At 34.0% G+C, this 8,894-nt stretch overlaps 1 pseudogene; it reads right to left on the bottom strand.

Annotated features, from left to right (window-relative positions):
* Positions 1 to 285: 285 nt before the first annotated feature.
* LOC129926294 (dynein axonemal heavy chain 6-like) overlaps positions 286 to 8,894 on the bottom strand; it is a 71,295-nt pseudogene continuing 62,686 nt past the window's right edge.

Genomic DNA, 8,894 nt, shown 5'->3' with positions numbered 1-8,894 from the left:
AGTCTCATATTATTTTCTTTCATGTGTCAGAGTAGCTCAATGTATAAAAAATGTATTTTATTATAACTAAATAGAATTTTTTATAAAGAATTTTTTACTTCATTTTTATAGTGGTAAAAAATATAATTATCTTAAAGTAGTTCAAGACTTTATTTTTGTGATATGAACACAAGATGTTCTAGATAGTGATCAGAGAAGAAAGTTGCTCACTAACATATCTAACATTGTGTGAGCCTACAAACAAACAAACAGGAGAACAAACACAAAGTAATAACTAGAGAACCATTTGTAATGGACATTGTTTTTATTGTTAAATGCTTTACAACTTATCTGTAAGCAAAATTAATCAGAAATTTGACATAAGAGTGCTGCACCTTTGGCTATCCAGTAATCTTGTGTGTTGCTTGAAGGAAGGTGGACAGTTACAACAAAGTTAGTAGAATGTCCTGCCAAAGAAACAAGGAAAGCAAAGTCAAAACAGTGGAGTACAAATATTTGGATGGCTGCCTGGTCGTGCGGTTTGTGCGCTGGACCGTCGTTCGGATTTATCGATGGTCGAGGGTTCAAATCCTGCCCGCTCCCATCCCCCGTCATCCTGCGGGAGGTTTGGACTAGGAAGTAATCTATCTTCAACTCTGAAGGAACATCCGAAACATGTAAAACATTTTAAACAAAACATTTTTTTTTTATTTATAGATCATACTATACACCTAGGGTGCAGCAGCTAAAAAAAACTTTTATTTTTTAATTTTCTCTAAAAATGTGAATATAATAGACCAGGGCAGAGGCTCCTAACATCATTGCATAAAGAATATTACTGCCTATTATTATAAAACTACATCTATAGGGTTATTAACTTGTATGAAATCAAAGCCTGAAGCTATGGTCTTGGTTAGAAGATCTTGTCATCCACAAAGAAGCCCCTCACCTGGCAGCTGCTAGTTCCAAAGGAATGACAAAAAAAAAAGGATATATAATATTATAAAGACTCTAACCAGGATTTCTGCTAACACAACATAACCAACTTAAAGAACTTCATAACTCAGGCTCCAAATAATGTAACACTTTAATGTCTAATAAATGCACAGCCAATACTGAATACTGAACAATAACTGTACTGCAGTCTAAGCCTCTGTACAGCTGTACCAAACTCTACAGGCCTTTCCACCTCATCCTGGATTTAACTGTTTCCTATTGCCTTCACAATGAATCGTGAGACCCTCAATCATGAATCATCTAGATTGACACCTTTGTTCTTTATATAGGGTTCTCAAAGACCTTCTAGAAAGTGATTGATGATCATAAGACTATCATCATGAATTACATATATATAGTATTCAGAATACAGATCATTCCTGAAGTGTCATCCCTCATCACAGTAGACCACTCACTGAGTTCTGGCCTGTGCTATCAGTGTCAGCTGATTGCACACACAATTACCCCTACATGAATCAATACTAACAATATTCTAAAACACAAAAACACCCCTAGATGTCAGCCAATCTGTTTTGTATGCTGCGTTCTTACACAAATAAAACACTTTTTAAATCTACTTAATATTAAAAACCAATCTATTGAATGGTCAAAGGTAATCTTAGAAATGTCAATGTGAACACATTTCGTCATTAACCCTAATAAATTATTGTCTATTTTAGCCTTCTATTATAATATATAAATATAACTTTATGCTTATTATTTAAAATCAGAAAAAAAAAGTGTAAAATAAAATTAATTATGATGAAATAAGAACATAAAAAATTAGACATTAAATGCAAGCAATTAAAAAATAAATGCTCAAAGCAGGCACTGAAGCCTGATCATAATTTTAAATTCAGTAATTTCTACTACTAAATGGTTGATTTTTTTTTTTAAGTTTCTTATTTTTAGCATTTTGTTAACATCATTTCTCAAAATAGTACATCTCTTGTTTCAGTCAACATATAGGAAAGAATAGGAAACATGTCTAGCTTTCTATAAAGTACAGTTGGTCCAATCCATACTACATCAAAGAAAGCTTCTAATCAAACTTAAACTTAAACAAAGAAACCAGATAAGCCTACTATACCAGTATTGAAATACATAATCTGATTGGACAACCTGAAGTCATTTTCTGGGCAAACATGTCATCGGCCATTTTAATAGAAGTAATGGCATATTGCTATTAGAAATACGCTCAGCTCATAATCATAACATAGGAGGCACGGTGGATGACTGGGGTCCAGGGTTCGAAACCTGGTGAAGACAGATTTTAATTTTTTGGGATCTTCTGGTGCCTCTGAGTCCACCCAGCTCTAATGGGTACCTGACATTAGTTGGGGAAAAGTAAAGGCGGTTGGTTGTTGTGCTGGCCACATGACACCCATAGGCCACAGAAACAGATGACCTTTACATTATCTGCCCTATAGACCACAAGGTCTGAAAGATGAACTTTACCTTACTTTATAATCATAACATATACACTTTTTCAGTTCCCTTGAATGTATCCCAAACAGTGGCATCAAATAGATCTATACCTAACTATTGTCAGACAATCACAAAAACTATGTGCTGAGCTGAGATCTGGACATATATTAAAACTAAGCTGTAAAGAAAAAGGACAGCTTCAGGAAACCAATCATGTTAAACCAATGGATGTACTAAAGCTAAAAAAAAACAACAGAAAGCAAACAGGAACTTATCAAAAACCTCAAATACAATCTTTACACTGGAAAACCACTAGAAAGATCACATGCACTCTATATACTGTGACTAGCACAGCCAAAATGCAAACACCATTATTGATTTGATGAAACCAATGAATAAATCTGAGAGTTCCTGAAACACAAACAACACGGCTAGAAGCCTTATAGTAATACTATGACATCTTATATCTCTCTGATGCAGGTCTATTCAACACACAGAGACTGAAGACTAAAATATGTCTGCATTAGAGATTTGCTATTGACTGATGCTTGCACCCTGAGTGCCTCAAATGAAGCAGATCTTATCCCTGTACACATTTTGGCTTCAAAAACACAGTAGGCATGGAACCAGAAATACTATGACCATAAACTGCCTGATGTCAGGTCATTGATTGATAGGTTGAGCAGTATGCACTTTGGATTGTCATCAACCTAGTCCTGAGTTCAAAGCCTGCCAGCTGGACGTCATGTAGGAGGAATGAGCCAAGAGGTACTAATCTTCATTTCTAAAGGAACATCCAAAATGTATAAAACAAAGGGTCAACATGCAATAATTTGTCCAGTTGGGGAGCACTGTAACAATATATGGTAATATAGATGATTAAACAAACTTGTGTTACACATGCTAGTGCAGCATTTGGTAGACTTCAAGAACAAGGAGGGCCAAGGCGAGGACTCAGCATCAACAAAGCTGAAAGTCCACAGTTCTTACCTCACTTTTATAAGTCATGGTCTCTATAGTCTTGACACATTTAATAGCTGAACTCTTTTTTGATATGTGCCTCCTAAGAAAAATTTCACATGTAATAGTAAGATCCTATACATCTCAAATAAACAGTGTCCATACTTTAAAAAAAAAAGTCCAAACTCTGCTGGGCTGGGTATGTAGTAGGCATGACTTTAGTCAATTTCCTAAATAAATTTTTGAATGAATAGCTGTGCAAATGAGGATGTTCTCAACACAGAAATGATTGAGAAATTCAGGAATCCTCTAAATATTCACAGAAAGACTAATTGTACTAGCTACAGAAACTATTGAACACAAAAATCTATCTTGATATTTAACCAATCTTGTTATAAACAGAAAAAAATGTTGTATATCTATATACAGAGTAAATCAGTGAGAGATGTACATAGAACAAGTGAGAGCTAGATCTTAAAATAAACAAGTTAGGTCTTGGAGAAAATAAACCTGTGAGAGCTGTAGCAAGACTTAACCAGACATGCCCATGAAAGCTGTGGTAGGAGTTAACAAAAGATAGAAAGTGTTTTGTGAGAACATTGATCCCAGCTGTAAAGAAATTTGTTAACTTGTTACCTGTAGTGGAAAGTGTCCAGCTCTTGCAGCAGTTTTGTAGAGTGGCGCTGGATAGAGAGATAAATCTGGTTCATAGTCTAGGCGAGGATCCATGTGCATGACAGGCAAACTGGATATCATTTAGAAACAAAGAATTAAAGATGACTCAATTTGTATAGAAATAATGAAAGCAGTAATTTCTTTTTTTCTGATTTGTTCCCCTCAATATGACTATCAAAACAGAAAGTTGTTTCTTTTTTTTTTTTTATATTATGGTCAATTGATGGAGGTCAAACTGCATAGTTCTTTTTACACTTTTATAAGGTTAGCTTGAGGCCAGTGTCTTATGAAGAAAAGCACAGATCTGAACAACATTTTTTAGAACTATTCTACTTGGGTCTGTGTCGCTGGTTCAGATTTTCATCTTCCAGGGAATGCATTTCTAAATTACATTGTCCTATGTAGTTGAGTTAATTTTTTTTTTTCTTCAGGCTGAATTTTTTGTAGTGTGTATAAGAGTCATGTTCACATAAATTGTGATGAGACTAGGACACTCTTGGTTTCATTTCTGTCATCACTTTCTCTAAGTCTAACAATATTTATTTGCATTATTTTGATTCTTCCATTTTGTCAGTCCTTTTTTTTATAGTTGAAACATGTTTTCAAACTTGCTTTTTGAACTTCAACGAGCACTGAGAGATGACTTCATTTCAGTCAGTAAAGACAGACAAATTCTATTCAGTCAGTAGAAGACAGATGGCTTCTATTCAGTCAGTAGAAGACAGATGACTTCTATTCAGTCAGTAAAAGTTAGATGGCTTTATTCAGTCAGTAGAAAACAGATGACTTCTATTCAGTCAATAGAAGACAGATGGCTTCTATTCAGTCAGTAGAAGTTAGATGGCTTCTATTCAGTCACTAGAAGACAGATGGCTTCTATTCAGTCAGTAGAAGTTAGATGGCTTGTATTCAGTCAGTAGAAGACAGATGACTTCTATTCAGTCAGTAGAAGACAGATGACTTCTATTCAGTCAGTAGAAGACAGATGACTTCTATTCAGTCAGTAAAAGACAGATGGCTTCTATTCAGACAGTAGAAAGGAGGAAGGAGTTACAGTTAAATATTGAATACAATGAAAAAGTAGATATTAATTAAAATACATTTTGTTTGTTATATCCATTACAAGACACACACTGCAATACATGTCAAGTTTGTGGCTTTACAGGCTATTACTTTGCCCCATGTTGTACTATCTAAGAGTATTTAAGTATTGGTTCATTTAGCTAGATGATATGTAGCTGAATGAAAGTTGTATACAATATTAATAAGATCGTGTTGCAAACATTAATGCCAATGTGGCCTTTTTTTATGAGCTCTTACTTTGCCTGCATCTGGCCTTTCAATTGGTCACCAACAGTCATGTGATCCCAGTCCCAGGCAAAACCATCCATATAGAGTCCATGTACAAGCACTCCATCATCAGGAACATCCAACTGAAAGTAGATAGGATTGAAATATAAGTTTACTAGATATGCTGTTGTTTTTTTTTTAAATTAAACATGTTTGGGAAGCATTTAAGTAAAGTAAAAGTTTCCCCCTTTCCGACCATGTTTTCTACACGGGCAGACGATGTTAAGGTCATCTGTTTCTAAGCCAACGGTTAACGAGCAGGGTGTTATGTGGCCAGCATAACAACCAACGGCCTTTACTTTCCCCAGAGTTGGGTGTACCCAGGGGCGCCCTAAAAATCCTGAAATTCAAGATCCCAGCCTTCACTGACATTCGAACTCTGGCCCTCAGGTTCGGATGCCAAGCCCTTAACCATTTGACCACCTCACCCCCTGGGAAGCATTTAGGTTCCTCATTATGTTATGATAAAATTGAAATCTGACAGAGGACGAGGAGGAGAAAACAACAAAAGTTTAATTAAATTTCTCTAATTTTTTTTTTAATTAATGGGAAATAATTTCATTGAATCAAGTGAAATTCTTTTTATACTTCCTATATTTCTATATCAAGTCTGATCATTTGTTAGTGTTTTTAATTTTGAAGTTCTATATTTTGATTTCGTAAACTGATTTAACCATTGTTTTAAAAATAAATATTGATTTATTAGAGAAATAATTTGATTTTAACTTAGAGTTTACATTTTGATCCATAGGTATTGTTTCGCCATTTTTAACTGTACGCAACTGCTCCATAACTAGTGCTTCTTCTCTAGAATATGGCAGGAGAATGAACTTGAATGAGAGATGATCAATAGGCTGGTTGTACTTTCTAGCAAAATTTTGAAGAGTTCCAGTCAAGAAACTTGTAAATAAATAGAAGATATAGTCTTCAATAAGTAATTTTTTTTTTTTTTACTGTTTTAAAAAAAAATGCTTGCCAACTAAGTACAAGTGGAATCTTTTACACATTTTTTCTTCCACTTCCCATTCTTAAACCAAATTGAAAATGAGCACAGTTATTGATTGCTGATGACAACACATGAATCAATCACAAAATTAAGCAAAATATGTAGGTCACAGCTAGGACAGCCTAGCCAAGTGAAATACTGCACTCCTACTTGAGACTCAAATATTCTCATTATTAGTCCTAATGTACTAAGCTAAGTGAGATAAGCCTTGTGTAGAGAATAAGGTGACACATTTTTTTTAAGACTGTAAAACTTTCTATTTTTGTATCAGTACTTGATCAGCTCAGTGACTAGTACATTAGCCTTTCATCCTAGATACTTGAGACCTCCATTTCAAATACAGAATCAAGCAACTTTCTTACTTTAAAAAAAAATAAATTTGGTTTTGAAAGGGCAGCACCAAAACTTTCTCCCAGATTCAACCCCTTCCCCAACAGAAACTTATTGGACCATAGTGCACTGAGCAAGCTATTAGCATTAAAGTGGCAATAAACAAAAACAACTAATTAAAGTATTTCCAATTGCACAAGTTTATTATTATTAGTCTAGCTCTGTTAAAAATTAATTAGATTATTGATTCAAAATAAGTAATGCTATTAGTTTTTTAAAAGTACTTTTTATATTTCACTTGTTCCTGACATGGTTTTGACACTTTAGTTTTAACAGCAATCACCTGCAGTTGCCTTAAATCAATGTGATCATAAATGGGAAGATCAAAACTCATCCTTTAATATAGGGCAATAAAGTCATACCCAATCATATTATGTTACAACTTAAAAATAATACTCCAAAAAGACAGTAATTTATTTTCAAACACATTTTCATGACGTTTATAGGACACATAAAACTTTGTGAAAAGATATTGTAAGTATCTGACATTTAGATCTACAACTTCCCAACAAAATTACAAACCTTGTGGAAAGAAGAAGCCAGACAACCAAAAAGACTTAGGAGGTCCATTATTGATCCAATTGTCAATAAAACAACACCTCATTATCAGGTCTTTAACCCAAGATGCTAAAGACTTTAACGAAGGATAAGCGTTTCTGGCCCATAATTCTGGGACCTGAAAATGAGTATCAAAATGTGTATCAAATATACTAAAGTGCTTCTAAACATATCGTTAAAACTATTTGATTATTATTGTTACATAAAACACATTAGTGATTTGAAAAACTCTGGATTAGTTTAAACCATTAGTAAGCACAGTGGATTTAAGATATTCCATAATTTATTTTCATTGAAGTTCTAATAATTTATTTTCATTGAAGTTCTATTTTTCTTTTTTGTTATAATATGTGAGATGTGTGGCTGAGTAACAAGAATTCTGTGGCAACCCATCGAGAGGAGGGGGGGGGGGGGCTGAGTTTTATTCCAAACTTGACCAGACTTGTGTTTGCTGAGTGCCTGAAGGCAACCCATTGTCTCCCCCTGATCCACAAAAGGAATTGGACTATAATTCAAGAAGCTTGCTATAAAGCAAGAAACTTGTGCTTTACAAACAGAAAGAAATAACCCTAACCAAATTAAAAATCTATTGAAATTGAGTAAGTCATATAATTTACACAACAATGATTTTGTTAGAAAAAACATAATGAATGGAAAGTTGATCCATACATGTGTCAGGCTGTATTTTAAAGCCTTGCCTTATCTGTCCTGGCCCCCTGACACAGTTAATCAATTATGTCAAACAAGAAACACCACTACAACAATTCATATATATTGACTTGATGAATGTTTAATCTTATGATACATTGAATGAAGAGTGAGGACTAGAAACTCAAAATACCTAAATAAATGAAAAGCTACCAGTATCATGGAATTCCCATATTGACATAATAAAGAAATCAAACAAAAAAGACTATAGTTTATCATAAATGTTTGCAAATCAGACAGTAATATCACAACAAAATTCTATTTCACCTTAAACCACTATGCAAAATTGCATCTTAATTTGGGGGATCCTTCAACATGTGATAGATAAAGAATCTAAAAGATGTCATATAGAGCTATGAGGAATATCACAAATGGATACTTACATTAAACTAAATTAGCACCTTAGGATATCACTAAACATTTAGAGGAATTCCAAGACAAAACACTAGAAAAGAAACTACAGGTAGTAGTAATACCTAAAACACTAAATTGTAGCTTGCAAGTACAATAACATTACCTAATATAATAAATACTCAGAGACACAAGGCTAAAGACACATTTCTTATTCCATATGCTAGAACAAATTAATATAAATAATCTTTCTTTCCAAGAACAATTTGAGAATGAAAAGGAAGGAAGGAAAAGAAAAACAATGAGTTAAAAAAGAATTTTAAGCTCTGTTTCACATGAGGTATTTGAAGCTGCAAATACCTCGGAGCTATTGTCTCAGATGAGGGAACAAAACCCAAACTATTGGCCCGAATAGCACAGCCCACAGCAGCCCTTTCAAAACTTAAAATAATATGGAAAGATAAGGGCTTAGCCCTCGGCACCAAAATTAGAC

The sequence above is a fragment of the Biomphalaria glabrata genome, chromosome 5 (assembly GCF_947242115.1).
Source record: "Biomphalaria glabrata chromosome 5, xgBioGlab47.1, whole genome shotgun sequence".
NCBI classification, from domain to species: Eukaryota; Metazoa; Mollusca; class Gastropoda; family Planorbidae; genus Biomphalaria; species Biomphalaria glabrata.
The sequence above is the reverse complement of the archived record's forward strand: the minus strand, read 5'-3'. Positions and strand labels throughout refer to the sequence as shown.